Below are 12,500 nucleotides of genomic sequence, written 5' to 3'. Positions count from 1 at the left end.
GGAGCACCTTCCCCGGGCACAGGCAGGGAGCGAGCGCCCACCCCCAGCTCCATCGCTCCGGGGGTAATAGGCCGGCGTCTGCCACACTTAGCCCGGAGAGGAGCACCTTCCCCGGGCACGGGCCGGGAGCGAGCGCCCCCCAGCTCCATCGCTCCGGGGGTAATAGGCCGGCGTCTGCCACACTTAGGCCGGAGAGGAGCACCTTCCCCGGGCACGGGCGGGGAGCGAGCGCCCCCCAGCTCCATCGCTCCGGGGGTAATAGGCCGGCGTCTGCCACACTTAGCCCGGAGAGGAGCACCTTCCCCGGGCACGGGCGGGGAGCGAGCGCCCCCAGCTCCATCGCTCCGGGGGTAATAGGCCGGCGTCTGTCACACTTAGCCCGAATAGGAGCACCTTCCCCGGGCACGGGAGGTGCCAAGCGGCCCCTAAGTCTACCCTCATGGAAGCTCCGGAGGAGGAGGGCGGGCGTGTGTCACACTTAGCCCGGAGAGGAGCACCTTCCCCGGGCACAGGCGGTGCCAAGCGGCCCCTAAGTTTGCCCTTATGGAAGCTCCGGAGGAGGAGTGCGGGCGTGTGTCACACTTAGCCCGGAGAGGAGCACCTTCCCCGGGCACAGGCGGTGCCAAGCGGCCCCTAAGTTTGCCCAAATGGAAGCTCCGGAGGAGGAGTGCGGGCGTGTGTCACACTTGGCCCGAATAGGAGCACCTTCCCCGGGCACAGGCGGTGCCAAGCGGCCCCTAAGTTTACCCTCATGGAAACTCCGGAGGAGGAGGGCGGGCGTGTGTCACACTTGGCCCGAATATGAGGACCTTCCCCGGGCACAGGCCGTGCCAAGCGGCCCCTAAGTCTACCCTTATGGAAGCTCCGGAGGAGGAGTGCATGCTGCCTGACAGTGAAGCCGAATAGGAGCACCTTCCCCGGGCACAGACGGTGCCAAGCGGCCCCTAAGTTTGCCCTTATGGAAGCTCCGGAGGAGGAGTGCATGCTGTGTGACAGTGAAGCCGAATAGGAGCACCTTCCCCGGGCACAGACGGTGCCAAGCGGCCCCTAAGTCTACCCTTATGGAAGCTCCGGAGGAGGAGTGCGGGCGTGTGTCACACTTGGCCCGAATATGAGCACCTTCCCCGGGCACAGGCGGTGCCAAGCGGCCCCTAAGTTTGCCCAAATGGAAGCTCCGGAGGAGGAGTGCGGGCGTGTGTCACACTTGGCCCGAATATGAGCACCTTCCCCGGGCACAGGCGGTGCCAAGCGGCCCCTAAGTTTGCCCAAATGGAAGCTCCGGAGGAGGAGTGCGGGCGTGTGTCACACTTGGCCCGAATATGAGCACCTTCCCCGGGCACAGACGGTGCCAAGCGGCCCCTAAGTTTGCCCAAATGGAAGCTCCGGAGGAGGAGTGCATGCTGCCTGACAGTGAAGCCGACTATGAGCACCTTCCCCGGGCACAGGCGGTGCCAAGCGGCCCCTAAGTCTACCCTCATGGAAGCTCCGGAGGAGGAGTGCGGGCGTGTGTCACACTTGGCCCGAATATGAGCACCTTCCCCGGGCACAGACGGTGCCAAGCGGCCCCTAAGTTTGCCCAAATGGAAGCTCCGGAGGAGGAGTGCACGCTGTGTGACAGTGAAGCCGAATATGAGCACCTTCCCCGGGCACAGGCGGTGCCAAGCGGCCCCTAAGTTTGCCCTTATGGAAGCTCCGGAGGAGGAGTGCATGCTGTGTGACAGTGAAGCCGAATATGAGCACCTTCCCCGGGCACAGGCGGTGCCAAGCGGCCCCTAAGTTTGCCCAAATGGAAGCTCCGGAGGAGGAGTGCGGGCGTGTGTCACACTTGGCCCGAATAGGAGCACCTTCCCCGGGCACGGGCGGTGCCAAGCGGCCCCTAAGTTTGCCCAAATGGAAGCTCCGGAGGAGGAGTGCATGCTGCCTGACAGTGAAGCCGAATATGAGCACCTTCCCCGGGCACAGGCGGTGCCAAGCGGCCCCTAAGTCTACCCTAATGGAAGCTCCGGAGGAGGAGGGCGGGCGTGTGTCACACTTGGCCCGAATAGGAGCACCTTCCCCGGGCACAGGCGGTGCAAAGCGGCCCCTAAGTCGGTAAAGGTTGAAATAAGTAAATAAATACAAAAAGGACGAGGGGGGAAAAAAAAAGGCAAAAACGTATAAAATTCCCCCATTCATTTCAATGGGCTCGGCCGAATTGGGCTTGCGGGACCGCCGAGGGCACGCCGGAGGGCGGTTGAGTCGGTAAAAGTTGAAATAAATGAATAAATACAAAAAGGACGAGGGGGGGGAAAAAAAGGCAAAAACGTATAAAATTCCCCCATTCATTTCAATGGGCTCGGCCGAATTGGGCTTGCGGGACCGCCGAGGGCACGCCGGAGGGCGGTTGAGTCGGTAAAAGTTGAAATAAATGAATAAATACAAAAAGAACGAGGGGGGGGGGAAAAAAGGCAAAAACGTATAAAATTCCCCCATTCATTTCAATGGGCTCGGCCGAATTGGGCTTGCGGGACCGCCGAGGGCACGCCGGAGGGCGGTTGAGTCGGTAAAAGTTGAAATAAATGAATAAATACAAAAAGAACGAGGGGGGGAAAAAAGGCAAAAACGTATAAAATCCCCCCATTCATTTCAATGGGCTCGGCCGAATTGGGCTTGCGGGACCGCCGAGGGCACGCCGGAGGGCGGTTGAGTCGGTAAAAGTTGAAATAAATGAATAAATACAAAAAGAACGAGGGGGGGAAAAAAAAGGCAAAAACGTATAAAATTCCCCCATTCATTTCAATGGGTTCGGCCGAATTGGGCTTGCGGGACCGCCGGGGGCACGCCGGAGGGCGGTTGAGTCGGTAAAAGTTGAAATAAATGAATAAATACAAAAAGAACGAGGGGGGGAAAAAAGGCAAAAACGTATAAAATCCCCCCATTCATTTCAATGGGCTCGGCCGAATTGGGCTTGCGGGACCGCCGAGGGCACGCCGGAGGGCGGTTGAGTCGGTAAAAGTTGAAATAAATGAATAAATACAAAAAGAACGAGGGGGGGGGGAAAAAAGGCAAAAACGTATAAAATTCCCCCATTCATTTCAATGGGCTCGGCCGAATTGGGCTTGCGGGACCGCCGAGGGCACGCCGGAGGGCGGTTGAGTCGGTAAAAGTTGAAATAAATGAATAAATACAAAAAGAACGAGGGGGGGAAAAAAGGCAAAAACGTATAAAATCCCCCCATTCATTTCAATGGGCTCGGCCGAATTGGGCTTGCGGGACCGCCGAGGGCACGCCGGAGGGCGGTTGAGTCGGTAAAAGTTGAAATAAATGAATAAATACAAAAAGAACGAGGGGGGGAAAAAAAAGGCAAAAACGTATAAAATTCCCCCATTCATTTCAATGGGTTCGGCCGAATTGGGCTTGCGGGACCGCCGGGGGCACGCCGGAGGGCGGTTGAGTCGGTAAAAGTTGAAATAAATGAATAAATACAAAAAGAACGAGGGGGGGAAAAAAGGCAAAAACGTATAAAATCCCCCCATTCATTTCAATGGGCTCGGCCGAATTGGGCTTGCGGGACCGCCGAGGGCACGCCGGAGGGCGGTTGAGTCGGTAAAAGTTGAAATAAATGAATAAATACAAAAAGAACGAGGGGGGGGGGAAAAAAGGCAAAAACGTATAAAATTCCCCCATTCATTTCAATGGGCTCGGCCGAATTGGGCTTGCGGGACCGCCGAGGGCACGCCGGAGGGCGGTTGAGTCGGTAAAAGTTGAAATAAATGAATAAATACAAAAAGAACGAGGGGGGGAAAAAAGGCAAAAACGTATAAAATCCCCCCATTCATTTCAATGGGCTCGGCCGAATTGGGCTTGCGGGACCGCCGAGGGCACGCCGGAGGGCGGTTGAGTCGGTAAAAGTTGAAATAAATGAATAAATACAAAAAGAACGAGGGGGGGAAAAAAAAGGCAAAAACGTATAAAATTCCCCCATTCATTTCAATGGGTTCGGCCGAATTGGGCTTGCGGGACCGCCGGGGGCACGCCGGAGGGCGGTTGAGTCGGTAAAAGTTGAAATAAATGAATAAATACAAAAAGAACGAGGGGGGGAAAAAAGGCAAAAACGTATAAAATCCCCCCATTCATTTCAATGGGCTCGGCCGAATTGGGCTTGCGGGACCGCCGAGGGCACGCCGGAGGGCGGTTGAGTCGGTAAAAGTTGAAATAAATGAATAAATACAAAAAGAACGAGGGGGGGGGGAAAAAAGGCAAAAACGTATAAAATTCCCCCATTCATTTCAATGGGCTCGGCCGAATTGGGCTTGCGGGACCGCCGAGGGCACGCCGGAGGGCGGTTGAGTCGGTAAAAGTTGAAATAAATGAATAAATACAAAAAGAACGAGGGGGGGAAAAAAGGCAAAAACGTATAAAATCCCCCCATTCATTTCAATGGGCTCGGCCGAATTGGGCTTGCGGGACCGCCGAGGGCACGCCGGAGGGCGGTTGAGTCGGTAAAAGTTGAAATAAATGAATAAATACAAAAAGAACGAGGGGGGGAAAAAAAAGGCAAAAACGTATAAAATTCCCCCATTCATTTCAATGGGTTCGGCCGAATTGGGCTTGCGGGACCGCCGGGGGCACGCCGGAGGGCGGTTGAGTCGGTAAAAGTTGAAATAAATGAATAAATACAAAAAGAACGAGGGGGGGAAAAAAAAGGCAAAAACGTATAAAATTCCCCCATTCATTTCAATGGGTTCGGCCGAATTGGGCTTGCGGGACCGCCGGGGGCACGCCGGAGGGCGGTTGAGTCGGTAAAAGTTGAAATAAATGAATAAATACAAAAAGAACGAGGGGGGGAAAAAAGGCAAAAACGTATAAAATCCCCCCATTCATTTCAATGGGCTCGGCCGAATTGGGCTTGCGGGACCGCCGAGGGCACGCCGGAGGGCGGTTGAGTCGGTAAAAGTTGAAATAAATGAATAAATACAAAAAGAACGAGGGGGGAAAAAAAGGCAAAAACGTATAAAATTCCCCCATTCATTTCAATGGGCTCGGCCGAATTGGGCTTGCGGGACCGCCGAGGGCACGCCGGAGGGCGGTTGAGTCGGTAAAAGTTGAAATAAATGAATAAATACAAAAAGAACGAGGGGGGGAAAAAAAAGGCAAAAACGTATAAAATTCCCCCATTCATTTCAATGGGCTCGGCCGAATTGGGCTTGCGGGACCGCCGAGGGCACGCCGGAGGGCGGTTGAGTCGGTAAAAGTTGAAATAAATGAATAAATACAAAAAGAACGAGGGGGGGGGAAAAAAGGCAAAAACGTATAAAATTCCCCCATTCATTTCAATGGGCTCGGCCGAATTGGGCTTGCGGGACCGCCGAGGGCACGCCGGAGGGCGGTTGAGTCGGTAAAAGTTGAAATAAATGAATAAATACAAAAAGAACGAGGGGGGGAAAAAAAAGGCAAAAACGTATAAAATTCCCCCATTCATTTCAATGGGCTCGGCTAAAATGGGCCTGCAGTACTGCCGAGAGGCCGCCGGAGGACGCCCTAGTAGGCAAACGTTGATCCCCACACACGAGGGGTCAGTTAGGCGACCAGGGGTAGCGTTTAGGCGACCAGGGGTAGCGTTTAGGTGACCAGGGGAAGCGTTTAGGCGACCAGGGGTAGCGTTTAGGTGACCAGGGGTAGCGTTTAGGCGACCAGGGGTAGCGTTTAGGCGACCAGGGGTAGCGTTTAGGCGACCAGGGGTAGCTTTTAGGCGACCAGGGGTAGCTTTTAGGCGACCAGGGGTAGCGTTTAGGCGACCAGGGGCGTTGCAGTTCCGCCGAATTGCATTAGGGGCGCTGCAGTAGGCAAACGTTCTTCCCCCCTAGTCAGAGGGTCATTTGCCTACTTCCCAGGTTTACCCGGGTTTTCCAAAACACCTGGGGCACATTTTCAGGGATCACGTTTTTAGAAACAAAAATATTCATAATTTCTTCTAAGTCCCCTTTCCAGCGGGGAACTTTGAAACATTGTATCCGACCACTGAAGGCTGTTGGCGGGCACGGCGCGGCAAACAGCCCGCACTCAGGCATGGAGCTCCGGGGAAAGTTGCCTAATTTCTTCTAAGTCCCCTTTCCAGCGGGGAACTTTGAAACATTGTATCCGACCGTGGAAGGCTGTTGGCGGGCACGGCGCGGCTCATAGCCGGCCCTCAGGCACGGAGCTCCGGGTGAATTTTCACAAATTTCTTCTAAGTCCCCTTTCCAGCGGGGAACTTTGAAACATTGTATCCGACCGTGGAAGGCTGTTGGCGGGCACGGCGCGGCTCATAGCCGGCCCTCGGGCACGGAGCTCCGGGTGAATTTTACAAATTTCTTCTAAGTCCCCTTTCCAGCGGGGAACTTTGAAACATTGTATCCGACCGTGGAAGGCTGTTGGCGGGCACGGCGCGGCTCATAGCCGGCCCTCGGGCACGGAGCTCCGGGTGAATTTTTACAAATTTCTTCTAAGTCCCCTTTCCAGCGGGGAACTTTGAAACATTGTATCCGACCGTGGAAGGCTGTTGGCGGGCACGGCGCGGCTCATAGCCGGCCCTCGGGCACGGAGCTCCGGGTGAATTTTCACAAATTTCTTCTAAGTCCCCTTTCCAGCGGGGAACTTTGAAACATTGTATCCGACCGTGGAAGGCTGTTGGCGGGCACGGCGCGGCTCATAGCCGGCCCTCAGGCACGGAGCTCCGGGTGAATTTTCACAAATTTCTTCTAAGTCCCCTTTCCAGCGGGGAACTTTGAAACATTGTATCCGACCAAAGGAAGGCTGTTGGCGGGCGCGGCGCGGCTCATAGCCGGCCCTCGGGCACGGAGCTCCGGGTGAATTTTACTCAATTCTTCTAAGTCCCCTTTCCAGCGGGGAACTTTCAAACATTGTATCCGACCACTGAAGGCTGTTGGCGGGCGCGGCGCGGCTCATAGCCGGCCCTCAGGCACGGAGCTCCGGGTGAATTTTCACAAATTTCTTCTAAGTCCCCTTTCCAGCGGGGAACTTTGAAACATTGTATCCGACCGTGGAAGGCTGTTGGCGGGCACGGCGCGGCTCATAGCCGGCCCTCGGGCACGGAGCTCCGGGTGAATTTTCACAAATTTCTTCTAAGTCCCCTTTCCAGCGGGGAACTTTGAAACATTGTATCCGACCGTGGAAGGCTGTTGGCGGGCACGGCGCGGCTCATAGCCGGCCCTCGGGCACGGAGCTCCGGGTGAATTTTTACAAATTTCTTCTAAGTCCCCTTTCCAGCGGGGAACTTTGAAACATTGTATCCGACCGTGGAAGGCTGTTGGCGGGCACGGCGCGGCTCATAGCCGGCCCTCGGGCACGGAGCTCCGGGTGAATTTTCACAAATTTCTTCTAAGTCCCCTTTCCAGCGGGGAACTTTGAAACATTGTATCCGACCGTGGAAGGCTGTTGGCGGGCACGGCGCGGCTCATAGCCGGCCCTCGGGCACGGAGCTCCGGATGAATTTTTACAAATTTCTTCTAAGTCCCCTTTCCAGCGGGGAACTTTGAAACATTGTATCCGACCGTGGAAGGCTGTTGGCGGGCACGGCGCGGCTCATAGCCGGCCCTCGGGCACGGAGCTCCGGGTGAATTTTCACAAATTTCTTCTAAGTCCCCTTTCCAGCGGGGAACTTTGAAACATTGTATCCGACCGTGGAAGGCTGTTGGCGGGCGCGGCGCGGCTCATAGCCGGCCCTCGGGCACGGAGCTCCGGGTGAATTTTTACAAATTTCTTCTAAGTCCCCTTTCCAGCGGGGAACTTTGAAACATTGTATCCGACCGTGGAAGGCTGTTGGCGGGCACGGCGGGGCTCATAGCCGGCCCTCGGGCACGGAGCTCCGGTGTGAATTTTTACAAATTTCTTCTAAGTCCCCTTTCCAGCGGGGAACTTTGAAACATTGTATCCGACCGTGGAAGGCTGTTGGCGGGCACGGCGGGGCTCATAGCCGGCCCTCGGGCACGGAGCTCCGGGTGAATTTTACAAATTTCTTCTAAGTCCCCTTTCCAGCGGGGAACTTTGAAACATTGTATCCGACCAAAGGAAGGCTGTTGGCGGGCGCGGCGCGGCTCATAGCCGGCCCTCGGGCACGGAGCTCCGGGTGAATTTTACAAATTTCTTCTAAGTCCCCTTTCCAGCGGGGAACTTTGAAACATTGTATCCGACCGTGGAAGGCTGTTGGCGGGCACGGCGCGGCTCATAGCCGGCCCTCAGGCACGGAGCTCCGGGTGAATTTTCACAAATTTCTTCTAAGTCCCCTTTCCAGCGGGGAACTTTGAAACATTGTATCCGACCGTGGAAGGCTGTTGGCGGGCACGGCGCGGCTCATAGCCGGCCCTCGGGCACGGAGCTCCGGGTGAATTTTACAAATTTCTTCTAAGTCCCCTTTCCAGCGGGGAACTTTGAAACATTGTATCCGACCGTGGAAGGCTGTTGGCGGGCACGGCGCGGCTCATAGCCGGCCCTCGGGCACGGAGCTCCGGGTGAATTTTTACAAATTTCTTCTAAGTCCCCTTTCCAGCGGGGAACTTTGAAACATTGTATCCGACCGTGGAAGGCTGTTGGCGGGCACGGCGCGGCTCATAGCCGGCCCTCGGGCACGGAGCTCCGGGTGAATTTTCACAAATTTCTTCTAAGTCCCCTTTCCAGCGGGGAACTTTGAAACATTGTATCCGACCGTGGAAGGCTGTTGGCGGGCACGGCGCGGCTCATAGCCGGCCCTCAGGCACGGAGCTCCGGGTGAATTTTCACAAATTTCTTCTAAGTCCCCTTTCCAGCGGGGAACTTTGAAACATTGTATCCGACCAAAGGAAGGCTGTTGGCGGGCGCGGCGCGGCTCATAGCCGGCCCTCGGGCACGGAGCTCCGGGTGAATTTTACTCAATTCTTCTAAGTCCCCTTTCCAGCGGGGAACTTTCAAACATTGTATCCGACCACTGAAGGCTGTTGGCGGGCGCGGCGCGGCTCATAGCCGGCCCTCAGGCACGGAGCTCCGGGTGAATTTTCACAAATTTCTTCTAAGTCCCCTTTCCAGCGGGGAACTTTGAAACATTGTATCCGACCGTGGAAGGCTGTTGGCGGGCACGGCGCGGCTCATAGCCGGCCCTCGGGCACGGAGCTCCGGGTGAATTTTCACAAATTTCTTCTAAGTCCCCTTTCCAGCGGGGAACTTTGAAACATTGTATCCGACCGTGGAAGGCTGTTGGCGGGCACGGCGCGGCTCATAGCCGGCCCTCGGGCACGGAGCTCCGGGTGAATTTTTACAAATTTCTTCTAAGTCCCCTTTCCAGCGGGGAACTTTGAAACATTGTATCCGACCGTGGAAGGCTGTTGGCGGGCACGGCGCGGCTCATAGCCGGCCCTCGGGCACGGAGCTCCGGGTGAATTTTCACAAATTTCTTCTAAGTCCCCTTTCCAGCGGGGAACTTTGAAACATTGTATCCGACCGTGGAAGGCTGTTGGCGGGCACGGCGCGGCTCATAGCCGGCCCTCGGGCACGGAGCTCCGGATGAATTTTTACAAATTTCTTCTAAGTCCCCTTTCCAGCGGGGAACTTTGAAACATTGTATCCGACCGTGGAAGGCTGTTGGCGGGCACGGCGCGGCTCATAGCCGGCCCTCGGGCACGGAGCTCCGGGTGAATTTTCACAAATTTCTTCTAAGTCCCCTTTCCAGCGGGGAACTTTGAAACATTGTATCCGACCGTGGAAGGCTGTTGGCGGGCGCGGCGCGGCTCATAGCCGGCCCTCGGGCACGGAGCTCCGGGTGAATTTTTACAAATTTCTTCTAAGTCCCCTTTCCAGCGGGGAACTTTGAAACATTGTATCCGACCGTGGAAGGCTGTTGGCGGGCACGGCGGGGCTCATAGCCGGCCCTCGGGCACGGAGCTCCGGGTGAATTTTTACAAATTTCTTCTAAGTCCCCTTTCCAGCGGGGAACTTTGAAACATTGTATCCGACCGTGGAAGGCTGTTGGCGGGCACGGCGGGGCTCATAGCCGGCCCTCGGGCACGGAGCTCCGGGTGAATTTTACAAATTTCTTCTAAGTCCCCTTTCCAGCGGGGAACTTTGAAACATTGTATCCGACCAAAGGAAGGCTGTTGGCGGGCGCGGCGCGGCTCATAGCCGGCCCTCGGGCACGGAGCTCCGGGTGAATTTTACAAATTTCTTCTAAGTCCCCTTTCCAGCGGGGAACTTTGAAACATTGTATCCGACCGTGGAAGGCTGTTGGCGGACGCGGCGCGGCTCACAGCCCGCCCTCAGGCACGGAGCTCCGGGGGAATTTCCCCCTCATTTCTTCTAAGTCCCCTTTCCAGCGGGGAACTTTCAAACATTGTATCCGACCGTGGAAGGCTGTTGGCGGGCACGGCGCGGCTCATAGCCGGCCCTCAGGCACGGAGCTCCGGGTGAATTTGACAAATTCCTTCTAAGTCCCCTTTCCAGCGGGGAACTTTGAAACATTGTATCCGACCGTGGAAGGCTGTTGGCGGGCACGGCGCGGCTCATAGCCGGCCCTCAGGCACGGAGCTCCGGGTGAATTTGACAAATTCCTTCTAAGTCCCCTTTCCAGCGGGGAACTTTGAAACATTGTATCCGACCGTGGAAGGCTGTTGGCGGGCACGGCGCGGCTCATAGCCGGCCCTCAGGCACGGAGCTCCGGGTGAATTTTTACAAATTTCTTCTAAGTCCCCTTTCCAGCGGGGAACTTTGAAACATTGTATCCGACCACTGAAGGCTGTTGGCGGACGCGGCGCGGCTCACAGCCCGCCCTCAGGCACGGAGCTCCGGGGAAATTTGGCTCATTTCTTCTAAGTCCCCTTTCCAGCGGGGACCTTTCAAACATTGTATCCGACCACTGAAGGCTGTTGGCGGGCGCGGCGCGGCTCACAGCCCGCCCTCAGGCACGGAGCTCCGGGGAAATTTGCCTCATTTCTTCTAAGTCCCCTTTCCAGCGGGGAACTTTCAAACATTGTATCCGACCACTGAAGGCTGTTGGCGGGCGCGGCGCGGCTCACAGCCCGCCCTCAGGCACGGAGCTCCGGGGAAATTTGCCTCATTTCTTCTAAGTCCCCTTTCCAGCGGGGAACTTTCATACATTGTATCCGACCACTGAAGGCTGTTGGCGGACGCGGCGCGGCTCACAGCCCGCCCTCAGGCACGGAGCTCCGGGGGAATTTGCCCCCTCATTTCTTCTAAGTCCCCTTTAGGCGACCAGGGGTTGACAATTTAGGTGACCAGGGGTTGACAATTTAGGCGACCAGGGGTGACTTTTAGGCGACCAGGGGTGAGGTTTAGGCGACCAGGGGTGAGGTTTAGGCGACCAGGGGTAGCGTTTAGGCGACCAGGGGCGTTGCAGTTCCGCCGAATTGCATTAGGGGCGCTGCAGTAGGCAAACGTTTTTACCCCTAGTCAGAGGGTCATTTGCCTACTTCCCAGGTTTACCCGGGTTTTCCAAAACACCTGGGGCACATTTTTAGGAACCACGTTTTTAGAAACAAAAATTCTTCTATGTCCACCTCCGTGAAAGAAATTGCCCAATGGTTCCCGCGGAAGAGAGCTGCCAGGCGGACGCATACTGCAATAACGGCCGCCCTGGCGCTCTGGTGGATGTTATCCTCGAAATTTCTTCTATGTGCCCATTCCAGCGGGCAACTTGCGAACAATGGTGTCCGACCATGGAAGGCTGTTGGCGGACGCGGCGCGGCTCACAGCCCGCCCTCAGGCACGGAGCTCCGGGGGAATTTTCCCCTCATTTCTTCTAAGTCCCCATTCCAGCGGGGAGCTTGCAAACGTGGTATCCGACCACTGAAGGCTGTTGGCGGGCACGGCCCCACCAGCGCAACACGGCACTTCCTATGACTCGGGTCCGACGCAGGAGGAGCGGTCCTCCCGGCCCCGCCACACGGCACTTCCTATGACTCGGGTCCGACGCAGGAGGAGCGGTCCTCCCGGCCCCGCCACACGGCACTTCCTATGACTCGGGTCCGACGCAGGAGGAGCGGTCCTCCCGGCCCCGCCACACGGCACTTCCTATGACTCGGGTCCGACGCAGGAGGAGCGGTCCTCCCGGCCCCGCCACACGGCACTTCCCATGACTCGGGTCCGACGCAGGAGGAGCGGTCCTCCCGGCCCCACCACCGCCACACGGCACTTCCCATGACCCGGGTCCGACGCAGGAGGAGCGGTCCTCCCGGCCCCACCGCAACACACACAACCACTGACCGATTGGCAATCATGACCCGCCATCGGAGGGCCCCTGCCGGCCCCGGCCTCGCGCCGGGGTGTTCGGGTGGACGGTTCCTTCGGCCTGCGGGTCGACCTCTGAGCGTTGGCCGGCACCGCAGCACACACAACCACTGACCGATTGGCAATCATGACCCGCCATCGGAGGGCCCCTGCCGGCCCCGGCCTCGCGCCGGGGTGTTCGGGTGGACGGTTCCTTCGGCCTGCGGGTCGACCTCTGAGCGTTGGCCGGCACCGCAGCACACACATAACCA

This window comes from Idiotropiscis lumnitzeri, unplaced genomic scaffold, assembly GCF_059441095.1.
Source record: "Idiotropiscis lumnitzeri isolate Australia: NSW breed Sydney's pygmy pipehorse unplaced genomic scaffold, RoL_Ilum_1.0 HiC_scaffold_256, whole genome shotgun sequence".
Lineage (NCBI taxonomy): Eukaryota > Metazoa > Chordata > Actinopteri > Syngnathiformes > Syngnathidae > Idiotropiscis > Idiotropiscis lumnitzeri.
The sequence above is the reverse complement of the archived record's forward strand: the minus strand, read 5'-3'. Positions refer to the sequence as shown.